Source organism: Ptychodera flava, unplaced genomic scaffold (assembly GCF_041260155.1).
Source record: "Ptychodera flava strain L36383 unplaced genomic scaffold, AS_Pfla_20210202 Scaffold_34__1_contigs__length_2629520_pilon, whole genome shotgun sequence".
In the NCBI taxonomy this organism is placed as follows: Eukaryota; Metazoa; Hemichordata; class Enteropneusta; family Ptychoderidae; genus Ptychodera; species Ptychodera flava.
Window position 1 is genome coordinate 667,916 of NW_027248356.1, and position 13,641 is coordinate 681,556.

Below are 13,641 nucleotides of genomic sequence, written 5' to 3' on the forward strand. Positions count from 1 at the left end.
ACACCGCGAACTTGTGTGTAGAATTCACTATTAAAGGTGAAGCAATTTAAAGTTAATACTAATTCAGCTAAGCGAATTAAAACGTTTGTGGGTGGATCCATAACGTCGCGTCGGTCAAGAAAATATGCAAGGGCCTGGAGACCATCCTTATGAGGGATGGAAGTATAGAGGGCCTTAACATCAAGTGTGAATATATATCTATGGGTACCCGTAAACTTAAAGCTGTTGAAGATCTTGATGGCATGAGATGTGTCTTTGACAAAGTGGGGAGTGTATTAACGATGCCGGCAAAAATATTGTCAAGGAATGTTGAGAAGGTTGAGATCTTTGATAGCTCATTTCAGGATGGCCTGACCTAAATGGCAAAATTAGCTGCAAAAATACAAAATTGATGATTTCATCATAATTATATATAAAAATGTATACCAAATATCAAAGCTATCACATGAGTAACTTTTGAGAAACAAATATTTTGACCAAAAACGGCAAAAACTGACCCAAAAATACAAAAATTGAAGATTTCATCAAATTTCACTATATCACACTAAGAGAACCCCCAGGAACCTGTATACCAAATATCAAAGGCATCAGACAAGTAGTTTTTGAGAAACACATTTTTTGACCAAAAATGGCAAAAATTGCACCAAAAATACAAAATTGCAGATTTCATCATATATTCTGTATATCATATTTAGTTTATCTGTAGGAACCTGTATACCAAATATCAAAGCTGTCAGACGAGCGGTTTGATGAAATAAATTTTTGACCAAAAATGACAAAAAAAATTCCTTAAAAATACAGATTTGCTTATTTCATCACAATTTGAACACATCCAAGTTGGGCTATCCCTAGGGACCTGTATACCAAATATCAAAGCTGTCAGACAAGCGGTTTTGATGAAATAAATTTTTGACCAAAAATGACAAAAAAATTCCTTAAAAATACAGATTGGCTTATTTCATTACAATTTGAACAAATCCAAGTTGGGCTATCCCTAGGGACCTGTGTACCAAATATCAAAGCTGTCAGACGAGCGGTTTTGATGAAATAAATTTTTGACCAAAATGACAAAAAAATTCCTTAAAAATACAGATTGGCTTAATTCATTACAATTTGAACAAATCCAAGTTGGGCTATCCCTAGGGACCTGTATACCAAATATCAAAGCTGTCAGACGAGCGGTTTTGATGAAATAAATTTTTGACCAAAAATGACAAAAAAAATTCCTTAAAAATACAGATTTGCTTATTTCATCACAATTTGAACAAATCCAAGTTGGGTTACCCCTAGGGACCTGTACACCAAATATCAAAGCTGTCTGACCAGCGTTATGAAGAAGGAGATTTTTTACCAAAAACGCCTTTTTTGGCACTAATTTGCATATTTTTGGCAATGACAACTTCATTTGAACAAAATCTCATCGAAAGCCCATCATCCATGTACACACATCCATGTACACACCAAATATCAAGATGAAATGTGCAGCAGTTTTGGAGTTTTGATGTTGACGGACAGACATACAGACATACAGACATACAGACATACAGACGTACAGACATACAGACATACATACATACAGACATTTTCCTAGCCTATAAGAATAGCTTCCATTGCCATATATACATATGGCTATGGGAGCTAAAAAAAGCGCTCAGCGTAATGCTATGACAAATAAAGAGTTGGCTTTTGACCATATGCTGTGATTTGATATTTTTGATAATGTTCACAGACTCTGAAGGTTTACCATGATATCACATTGCTGTAATTTCAGAGAATGAAATTATTCTTCTGACACAATAAGTCTAGCCCTACAAGGCATCTATTTTGTAGTCCCTGTGTATTAGACCGTCTTTTTTATATTTTTTGAGGAAACGTTAAATACAGCAAATGTTTGGAGTACGGTGATCAGTTTGATTCTTGCAAAGGAAATTTACCATCTGTTTAACTGTAATGACCGAAGGGATACCCAAACCACGCCCGGTATCCATTTGCGACAGTCTGGCTTCATCTTCCTGCCGACGCCATGTTAATCTCTGGTTTTGAACGAAATCCTAGAGTGAGTTGGCGTTTAATTTGGAAACGAAAATAAAAATTTAAATTACATACATGTACATTACCTTTAAGTAGCATACTAAAGTCTTGAAGTAAGAGAACGATGCTGCTAGTACTTTCTATCAATTTTATACTTTACCAGATTTGAGCTGTCAGTTATTGTATTGAAAATTATGACAGAACCTCGTGGCCTCGGACGGCGTTCTGCCGCCAGTACTTTGCTCAGAAAATCACTGGCTACAGAATACACCGTATCCCTCTGGAAATACCTTTGGAATGCCACAAAAAGCTTTCCGAGGCCACAGAGTTCTGTTGTTATTCCATATGTCCCCAAATTTTGTCGACAGCCGTCGAAAGAAATAGCTGATCACGAAACGGCCTGATTGCATGTAGATTCTATATTGTGACCGTTTCATCAGTTGTGAGGTCACTGATTGGCTAAGGGAAACTTTCTACTATTGCAGTCACTTGTAAGGGAACATCTACTGTATCTTTTCCTTAAGTTTTTTTTCTCTGTGTATTACCATGAAGGTAGAGGACCTAAAAGTTAATTGCAGTGAACATGAATCATTTCTGTAGAGCCTGAATCATGCCCATGAAATTTGACACACTGGTATGGGGCACTTGGACAGGCCCCACGTGGCTTTTGAATAAGGCTTACCACATCAACAGACATACTGCCCCTGTGTCATCTAAAAGTTCTTCATGTTCAACTAACAGGAAGAATAGAGATGTCAAGACTATGCAGACAGGTTCCTGGCTTTCCTTTTGTAAGCCCTGTAGAGGGCAGTATACAACATGAAGATCTGAACGCAGAATGACTTTGATCTAACAAGCGACTAATTTGCCAAATGTTTGTAGCATTGAAAAGTGAAATTTAACACTGACTCAGCTCACGGTGCCATATAGCATAACATGTAACATTCATTTGACATTTGAGCTTTAAAATACTAGAGACAAACGAATCAGAAATTTGCATCATATCACATAGTGGATTTTTTCAGATTTCATTTCTGAATAAAATGTATGAATGAAAAGTAACAAAACATAGCGTCAATGACACTTGGCTCACACTTGGTTCAATGTGGCCGGTCACAGTGAGTAAACGTCACTACGTTTACCCCTGGTAACATGCATACCACATTTCAAAGCAATCGGACAATCGATTTCAGAGAAAAAAAAATTACAAGAAGATGGGGAAAATTACGCCAAAAATACAAATATGAAAATTTCACCACAATTTGAAGACATTTCACTAATGTTGCCTTTGGGTACATGCGTATGTTCAAAGCAATTACAAAAGTTAATTCACAGAAAATATATTTTGACCAAAAATGCAGAAAATTGCCCTAAAAATACAAATCTTACGGAAGACAACTCTAGGATCAAGATTGTTAAGTTTCAGAGCAATCCTTCCTGTACTTTGGTACAAAATGATTTTTTGACCAAAAAAAGGAAACATTTCCCAATAATACAACTATCAATATTTTAACATAATTTGAACAAATCTAGCTAAAGTCACCATAAAGAATCTACGTACCAAGTTTCAACCAATCTGGCCCATGGTTCTAGAGCAATTTGCAGGATTTTCCCTTTGTTCACAACATTTGCACATTTTTGGCACTGACATTATTCATTTGACAAATTCACATCTTCATCCCTGGGTGCACCTGTAACACAAATACTAAGATAGAAGGTGCTGCAGATATAGAGTTTTTGATGTGGATGGACGTACATCTGAACATACTAACATACATACATACATATACATACATAAAACCCCAACCTCTCATATAAGCTCTCTTTGGTACATGTATATATACATATACCATATAGGAGCTAAAATACAAAAGGAACTACAATGTTTTGTTCTTTCCATAGAGTTCAAGAGAGTATACTTTATTCTCAAACAAAATGGTAAAAAAATGAAATGAACATTGAAATCACTATATTCTAAATGTTGAAAATCTTTGTTGGATTCTATCAACATCTTTGATGATATTCTTTCGAAATTCCTCACATCATGGGTGACTATGCCATATCCTTTTGGAATTTCAACTGATTATTGACTTTCTACGCTGGCAATCTTGGAATCTCCACAAATTATTCACGTATATGCTGACAATCTTTGGAATTTCCCGGATTATTGACTTCCATGCCAATATTTTTTTATTCTCTGCAGCAACTGACCTCTTTGTAGATAATCTTTGAAATTTCCACAAGTTATTGACCTTTATGCCGATTATCATGGGAATGTCCACAGGTTAGTTACATCTATGCTGATAATTTTTGGAATGTCCACATGTTATTATACAGAATACAGGTAATTGACTTTGTGTTAATATTCTTTGGAATTCCCATAGGTTTCAACCTCTATGTTGATATTTTGTAGAATTTCCACAAGTCATTCCTTCAACTCACATTCAGTGTGAATCATTGCAGTAAATTATAAATGATTACGTCAACCGTTGTCCTGGAAAGTAATGCATGCTGAAGCTTGATGGAGTGAAGCATCTGACATTTCAGTGTACATTTGTCCAGCTTTGTTGCACATGGTGACCACCCTACTTTACAGATTATCACAGGTGAGTTTTGAGCAAACATGGAGAATAACACCTTTACATTAAGCCATATTACAGTTCAATATTATCTTAAGGAGTATTTTCTATATTTAATAAAGAACCCTGAACAGAAGCAGATTATAATGATAAGATTGGACCCACTATATTTCAAGTGCACAGAGGTTTTATTGTTGATTAGCATGTGAAAAACATGGAACACAGGTATAATGAGGCTTTAATGTGGAGAGATTCTTTAGGAACAGATATTCAAACTCACTTTTTTACAATACTTGACTGATCTGCTGAATGTGAGACTTGTCTGGAAGCTTGTAGAGTATATCAACTTTCTATGTTATGGTAGGGAAGAAAATCAAAATTTAAGTTTCTCCACAAGGTTATATCTTAGAAAAAGTGGTCGCTTTGAATTTGATAGATTGGTAAACATGAGTAGTTTGTTTCCCTTTTACTTAAATTTGCACATTTACCCCTGTTTTTTTCATCAATTTTTAAAGAGATAATTTTAAAGTTTGCTTGAGGGAAATTTACACAGAAGTTTAAGTGACTGTTTCTGTGTAGAGGCATGTACAACTTTATCTAGGTTAGCATGTGAAAGACTGTTATCATTGAATTATACACAATAGACTCCCCAAGTTGCTGTGAATAGTGACAATCCACCAATCTGATATAAACTTCTGAGCCAGCTGCACATCAGCAGAAAACATGGGACACAGTATGATACAAACTCTCTTGACTGAATTCTAAATAAATCTGTCATAATGTATAGTGCCATGGTATGCATTCTGTTAGCATTTTACATTGGCTACCACAGTCAGTCACCTTCGCTGTACACCGGGCGTCATTCCATGTCTACAGATACACCGACAATCTGTCATGACTTAGCAAAACATACCCTGCGATAAAACCATACACAAAACTTGGAAGGGTCATTATATTTTGCCATTTTGCAAACAGTTCACATCATGAACTACAAACAGACACCTACCATCATAATGGTAAGTTATCTGCCTTCTTCTCTGATAATTATTATGACTATTTACATTCAAAGACATATTTTAACATCTGATTGATTGATAGACTAATCAGCTAATTGATTGATTGGTATTTGTATCAATATTAGTTTCTGTATCTGATGTGCTCATATCGCTGTCTAAATCAGATAATATATCTCCTGATTTCTCTTCTATCTTTTCTTGATTACTTCCAGTCTTGTTTTTAATGTTGCATATTCAAAGCGGCCTCTTTTTCACCAAACGGATCCTGAAGAGAAAATGTACGATAAAGTTTAACTTTGTGAAGAATCTACCATTTACTTTCTCTGGAAAGAGACAGTGCTTAAGGTCATTGAAAGGGAAGTTACTGGACAGTGGGCACACAATAGGGGGATTACTGATGACGTAGTCATTTGCATACACAGGGCGAGAGTTTTGAATTCTCACAGCATTGTTTTGACCGTATAAATTTGAATAATCATGATGTGCACTTTCGTAACATATGCAAAGAGGGGTTAAATGGTCGTACAGGGAACACATTTTGAAACATATGCATTCTCCAACGAAACACAGAACATTTTTTCAGTTTATTTTTCGACTCACGTTTAGTCGCTATACATTCACAGACATCGTATAGAAGGTTCAATGATAATAAACACCTGAAACATGGCAAAATTATGGGATTCTGGGACAAAACAGGTCACGTCCAATCGGAAATAAAGTATAAGAGTCTATGATTAAAGGGCCAGTAATGCTAACTTTAGATAATATTATTTTGAATGTGAACCATAATTGTTCTACTCCCCAAAGCATGTTGATGATATACAGTGTTCAGCTTGTCAACTCAGCCTGTACATGTGTAAACTGCATAGTTATCGTAAAAAAGTGACTTCTAGTCTGGACTAGGAATCAAATGGAAACAATAACAATGCATTTTATACATATTGACACTCAGTTGATAAGCTAAATGGTGTTTCAGCATTCTTTGGGGAGTAGGATAAGAAGCCGCAATTTATGAATAAAATGAAACTAATGAAAAAGTCATCAAAAGTTGACATTACTGATCCTTTAATACCTGTCAATTGATAATCATTGTTGTATCTCATTGTTATGAAACTGGAGACAGAAAATGAATATATCTTGTTGGTCTGATATCTATGGATGGTAACAATAACTTGAAATTTCGAAATTCATGAGTCTGAGATTCACTGTGTGAGTGGTCACGTAGTACAATAAACCATACAAATGCTGCATGTCAATTACTATGCAATTAAGATAAGATACTGACCTGACTATTGCATCGTAAAATATTGGCAATATTCTGTCAAAGCATTGGACACAGATTTGAGCAAGAAACACTTTTTCAAATGGTGTTTGAACAATAAGTTTTAGCCTTTTTAAAACTGATGCCCATACTTCAGTTTAATTGTCATTACCGGTTTACTAAAACACTCTTTCTGGTTGTTTACAAATAAGCTCTTTGCCATGTTACGCCTGTTCTGAGGTACCAAAAGGAATATACAAATCTGCCACTGGGGGCGCCATTCAGGGTCCCACACTTTGACTGACTGAGTACCTTTCTTAAAGGCACATTTCATTTGAAAGAAAATATTGACAGTGTTAATTAGCATTTCACACATCTACTTTTGAAAGTACCAGAGATTGGGATGGGCACATGCATGGAAGATAGACTTAATGAAACGTTGATTGCTAGCATGCTTGTTGTACACTTGCTTTTTGTTGTCCTTCTTTGTAGCTGTAACTTTTGATGACTTTTCCACCATTTTGTTTTCTATATCAACTACCTTTCTTGTTCTACTCATAAAGCATGCTTATATACAATTTAAGTTGTAAATTCAGCCTGCATATGAGTAGAATGCATTGCTATCATTAGCAGTACATTCTACACATATGGACACTGTGTTGGCAAGCTATATAGTGTTTTAACAAGCTTTAGGTACAAAAGGACTTGTAATTGATGTACAAAACAAAGCCAAGGAAAAACCAATAAATGTTTCTGCCACTGACCTATGATTATTAACGAAAGATAGTAGACACTTAATCAAAAGTTAAAAACTTTTAGAAAGCACTTACTTGTTCAAAGCCTGGTTCATTGTGGTAAGGTTTTTCATTCATTAATGACTGTATTGATATAAGAACACTGGATAAACTTTGTGCTGGACTCCATGCTGGCCCTGACCAGGTTCTGTCATGTAAAATGAAATATATTATGAAATAAATCTGTATTTCTAATTACTGAAGTCAATATATGCATGTGTGTTTACAGAGCATTTGCAGGTACACCAAATATAATGTATGCCTTTAGGTGCCTGTACACCGGTGTATGCATTAATGAATGTAGACAACAGTATGTATAGATTGCTCTCTCTCTCTCTCTCTCTCTCTCTCTCTCTCTCTCTCTCTCTCTCTCTCTCTCTATATATATATATATATATATATATAATTATATACTAGTATATACATACATACTGGCATGTATAAGTTCACAAAAAGATGAACATGTGTACGTATATGTATGCATGTATTCATGTATGTATGCATGTATGTGTGTATGTATGCATGTATACATGCATGCATGTATGTTTGTTATTGTATGTATGTATGTATGTATGTATGTATGGATGTGTGACAAAGTCAATGTACAAGTAATTTCCATGTGTATGTGACTACCAAACATTACATTACAGTTCTGTTTCAGAGTCAATCATTCGACTGCCTACTGTGTGCACAGGGCTCGAAATACTTTTTTCAACCACCTGTCCACTGGACAAGTCAAATAAAAAGTGCCTGTCCCAGTGAGAAAAGTACCTGTCCAAAATGGCATAATTTATTCTAAGAAACTATACTAAAATAATCGCAATCATACCAATCCATAATCCAATAACACTAGGTCAGAATTCGTAAGACAATAGTTGTAAACATAGAAACAAAACAGCACAGAACAGACAGTAAATAGAGCTGGTACACAAACAAAGTCAACTTCATGAAAGAAAGATATACCGGTATGGACCTCTGGCTAAAAGACAATGTCCAGAGAAATTGAATATCATTTTTTAATTAGTTTGATAGGAAGTTTTTGACAGAACACAAAGTTCAACTAACTCACGTCTGTGTTGTATGCAAAATGGCGTAACAATGCCATCGGTGTCGAGATGGCTCTGAGAATCTCCCAATCTAAGAGATTTGAGACGTGACCTTAGATAAATCAACATGGCTGACTCCTGTAAACAGTGATTCGATATTATCGAACTTTCTTTTACTTTTTTCTGACAGGTAAATATCCAAATAATGATTTTCAAAATTTTAAAAGGTACATAAATTTAAACTTATGAATATTTGCTGCAGTCAATAGGTTGAAATACTTGTTGCAGGCTGAAAAAATCTACCTGTCAACTTGGACAAGTACTTTTCAAAACTACTTGTCCCAGGCCAAATTTTACTTGTCCGGGACAGGCAGACAGGTATTATTTCGAGCCCTGGTGCATACATGTAATTTGAATATTAATCATACACAGACAGTGAGCCAAACAATGGCATCATACAAAAGTAGAAAAATAGCGTCAATGACACTGTAGCTCCCATCCTGGACTATTTAGTGTTTGTTCTCTGGTCAGATATTTGAACATGTGTGAAAGGGATAAAGTGCATGAAGTGAAAACACTTAAATGTAATGTACTGGAGACAGTGAAATATGTTTAATGTATTTATTCAGAATATAAAATGGAAAAAATACAGAATTAGATATATCGAATACTGTGATACAACCATTACTTCAACAAGTCATTAACAATGACATAGTCCCCACTTGTAATAGGAGTATTAGTCTTGATGGGGCAGGAAAATGTTGTCATTAAGAAATATCACTGGAGTGTATATGTTGAGATCTATGGGCACATAGGTCTATGTCATTGTTCCCAATTTGAAACACATGAGGCATGTCTAAGTTATGGTTCTAAATCGGGAAAAAAGATCAGACCTCTAGCAGTATTGGCCAGCCAAGAAATACATATGCGCATTATAAATGAGGTACAAGATGTGACATCTTAAGGTCTAATATCCTATGAAAATTGGAGGGTATAGAACTTGTGGTTACTGAGATATGCATATATATGTATAATCAAGGTCAAAGGTCATCGAGGTCACATGGCATTTTGAAAAAAAAATTATATTGCTAATTAATCCCTATATGCCAAAAAATCAGATCTCTAGCTCTATTCGCTTGCCCAGAATTAGATGTGTACATAATTAATGAGGTAAAGTGTGTGTTGTCATAAGGTCTCCCATCCTACTAAATACAAAGGACATAGCACTTGTGGTTACTTATTTATTGACATAAACATAATTTTAGGTAAAAGGTCATCAAGGTCACATGACATTTGGTCAAAATATTTCTCTCCTATAGTTATCCCTATATACCAAAAATCAGACACCCAGCTCTATTGGCTTGCTCAGAATGAGATATGTGCATAATTATTGAGGTACAGTATGTGGTGTCATAAGGTGTCCAATCATACCAAATATGAAGGGTGTAGCACTTGTGGTTACTCAGTTATAGACAAATATGTATATTTGAGGTCAAAGGTCACCGAGGTCACATGACATTTGTCAAAAAATTGTATTGCTAAGTCATCCCTATATACCAAAAATCAGACCTCCAGCTCTATTGGCTCGCTCAAAATTAGATATGCGCATAATTAATGAGGTACAATATGTGGTGTCATACGGTGTCCCATCATACCATACATGAAGGTGTAGCAGTTGTGGTTACTGAGTTATATATTTGAGGTCAAAGGTCACCAAGGTCACGTGACATTTTGTCAAAAAAATTGTATTGCTAAGTTATCCCTATATACCAAAAATCAGACCTCTAGCTCTATTGGCTCGCTCAAAATTAGATATGCACATAATAATGAAGTACAATATGTGGCGTCATAAGGTGTCCCATCATACCATACATGAAGGGTGTAGCACTTTTGGTTACTGAGTTATGGACAAATATGTATATTTGAGGTCAAAGGTCACCGAGGTCACGTGACATTTTGTCAAAAAAATTGTATTGCTAAGTTATCCCTATATACCAAAAATCAGACCTCTAGCTCTATTGGCTTGCTCAAAATTAGATATGTGCATAATTAATGAGGTACAATATGTGGCGTCATAAGGTGTCCCATCATACCATACATAAAGGGTGTAGCACTTGTGGTTACTGAGTTATAGACAAATATGTATATTTGAGGTCAAAGGTCACCGAGGTCACGTGACATTTTGTCAAAAAAATTGTATTGCTAAGTTATCCCTATATACCAAAAATCAGACCTCTAGCTCTATTGGCTCGCTCAAAATTAGATATGTGCATAATTAATGAGGTACAATATGTGGCGTCATAAGGTGTCCCATCATACCATACAAAAAGGGTGTAGCACTTGTGGTTACTGAGTTATAGACAAATATGTATATTTGAGGTCAAAGGTCCCGAGGTCACGTGACATTTTGTCAAAAAAATTGTATTGCTAAGTTATCCCTATATACCAAAATCAGACCTCTAGCTCTATTGGCTCGCTCAAAATTAGATATGTGCATAATTAATGAGGTACAATATGTGGCATCATAAAGTGTCCCATCATACCATATATGGAGGGTGGTTGCACTTGTGGTTACTGAGTTATGGACAAATATGTATATTTGAGATCAAAGGTCATCAAGGTCACATGACATTTTGTCAAAATATCCGAGATATCTGCGTGAACGGATGGACTCACGGAAGGACGAACAGATGGACATGCCTTTATCTATAAGCCCACTGGACTTCATCCGTGGGGACTAAAAATTGTGTCACTGCATCCTTTTTGCAATATGAATACGATGAGAAACTAAATTTTTATTTTTCGTGGCCTTATACATGGGAGTCTATGGAGATCTGCCTTATACATGGGAGTCTATGGACGTGTAAACTAAAAATATGCAAATTTCACCACGATTTGCCCAAATTTGGGAAAGGTCACTCCTATGCACTTCCATACCAAGTTTCAAATCAATCGGACTTGTGGTTTCAGAGTAAAAGATTTTTTGACCAAAAATGGGAGAAAATTACAAAAAAATTCATGAAAAATAGCAAGTCCAAGATACTGACCTAAGATGTGCACATCATTTCATGTCAGCCCAAAGTACTTACATACTAATTTTTTATGTAATCTGCTCAGTGGTTATTGAGTTTTTTCAATTTTGACTGTTTTTACATTTTTTCACTTAATTTGCATAGTTTTGGCAATGACAACTTCATTTGAACAAAATCTCATCTACAGCCCATCATCCATGTACACACCAAATATCAAGATGAAATGTACAGCGGTTTTGGAGTTTTTGATGTTGACGGACAGACATACAGACATACAGACATACAGACATACAGACATACATACATACAGACATTTCCCTAGCCTATAAGAATAGCTTCCATTGCCATATATACATATGGCTATGGGAGCTAAAAATGGGTTTGAATGAAACTAAACAGACCACAAAGAAATGAAAAATTGATAGCAGCCAGACACACGGTACAGACACTTGGTAAAGAAGGTCATGCAATGGAGAAAATTACTTACCCTACAATACTAGGACAGACTTTGCCATATCAGTAGAGGTTTGGATTAAACCGAACTTTACCATCACCTGTGGTTATTCACTTGACTCTAGGGGGTCTGATTGGATAATCTGGAGGAAACCTAATAAGGAAGTGGGAGAAACCACACTCATAAGGGGTGTCAAAGGGTCCCGTAATAAGTGCATGCACCTGAAAAGAAACAGAAGTAAGCATGTATTACATGTGCATATAAAAATCATAGAATTTCTCTGTATCAGAAATTATATTGTTCACATACAGTGTTACAAAGAAAAGAACATTTGTCTGTTTTGTCTTTTCATTATAAATGTTTCTGAGGTATATGTACGGTAAGTACACAACAAATCAAAAGCAAAATTGTTGCATAGAAGTAATTTGCATCCTTTAGGACATGCAATGGAGGAAATTACTTACCCTAGAATACTAAGACAGACTTTGCCATTTCGATAGAGGTTTGTATTAAACCGAACTTTACCATCACCTGTGGTAATTAACTTGACTGGGGGGGGGGGGGGTCTGATTGGATAATTTGGAGGAAACCTAATAAGGAAGTGGAAGAAACCACCCTCATAAGGGGTGTCAAAGGGTCCCGTAATAAGTGCATGCAACTGTGAAGAAACAGAAGTAAGCGGTATTACATATGTATAAAAATCATGGAATTTTTAGTTATTAGAAATTATAATATTGTCCAAAGGAATGTACGTATGTATGTATGTATGTACACTTTTGTGTTTTGTCTTCTCATCATATATGCTTCTAAGGTATGTGTATGTACACAACAAATCAAAAGCAAACTTGTTGCATAGAAGTAATTTGTGATGATGGCTAATGGAATAATTACATACAATAATTGATTCCATGACCAGTGGTAGGGTACTTGAAAAGATATTAAGTTGAAGTGACATGGAGGGTGATTAGATAAATTGTATGACTGACCTTTGTGATATCGTCTTTATCAGGAACTACACACATGCCTGGTGGTGGCTCATTGTATATACTCATTATGTCCCTAGTACAAAGAAACAATTGATAATACAGTCTATGAACTCAAGTTACATATCCAAGACATATTATCTGTATTACACAAGACAAAAGGTATCTGTGTGACATGATAAGGCATATTAAAGATGAGATGGAACTGAGATAAAATACAAAGGACTGATGTTCAATTGAAAAGATAAATTTTGAAAGTGATGTGGTCAGTGTGTACAGAACATAAAAATAAATTAATGTACATGTACAAAGAATTAGTTTACAGTAGTACAGAATACGTTGTGGTGTAAACTATGAGCATCAGGTCAAGTCAGTGAACATCATCACAGTTGTGTGTGTTTAAGCTGGGAAATCATGTCAATGCATGGTTTTAGCAACTTAAAAT

At 35.4% G+C, this 13,641-nt stretch overlaps 1 protein-coding gene across 1 annotated transcript in view; it reads right to left on the reverse strand.

Annotated features, from left to right (window-relative positions):
* Positions 1–4,763: 4,763 nt before the first annotated feature.
* Positions 4,764–13,641, reverse strand: part of LOC139127631 (uncharacterized) — a 31,445-nt gene continuing 22,567 nt past the window's right edge. Inside the window, exons 8-11 of the mRNA XM_070693548.1 lie at positions 13,200–13,272; positions 12,247–12,434; positions 7,718–7,829; positions 4,764–5,891 (exon numbers count right to left, since the gene is read on the reverse strand). The gene's annotated coding sequence lies outside the window, so the exon portion shown is untranslated. The remainder of the gene's footprint in view (positions 5,892–7,717; positions 7,830–12,246; positions 12,435–13,199; positions 13,273–13,641) is intronic.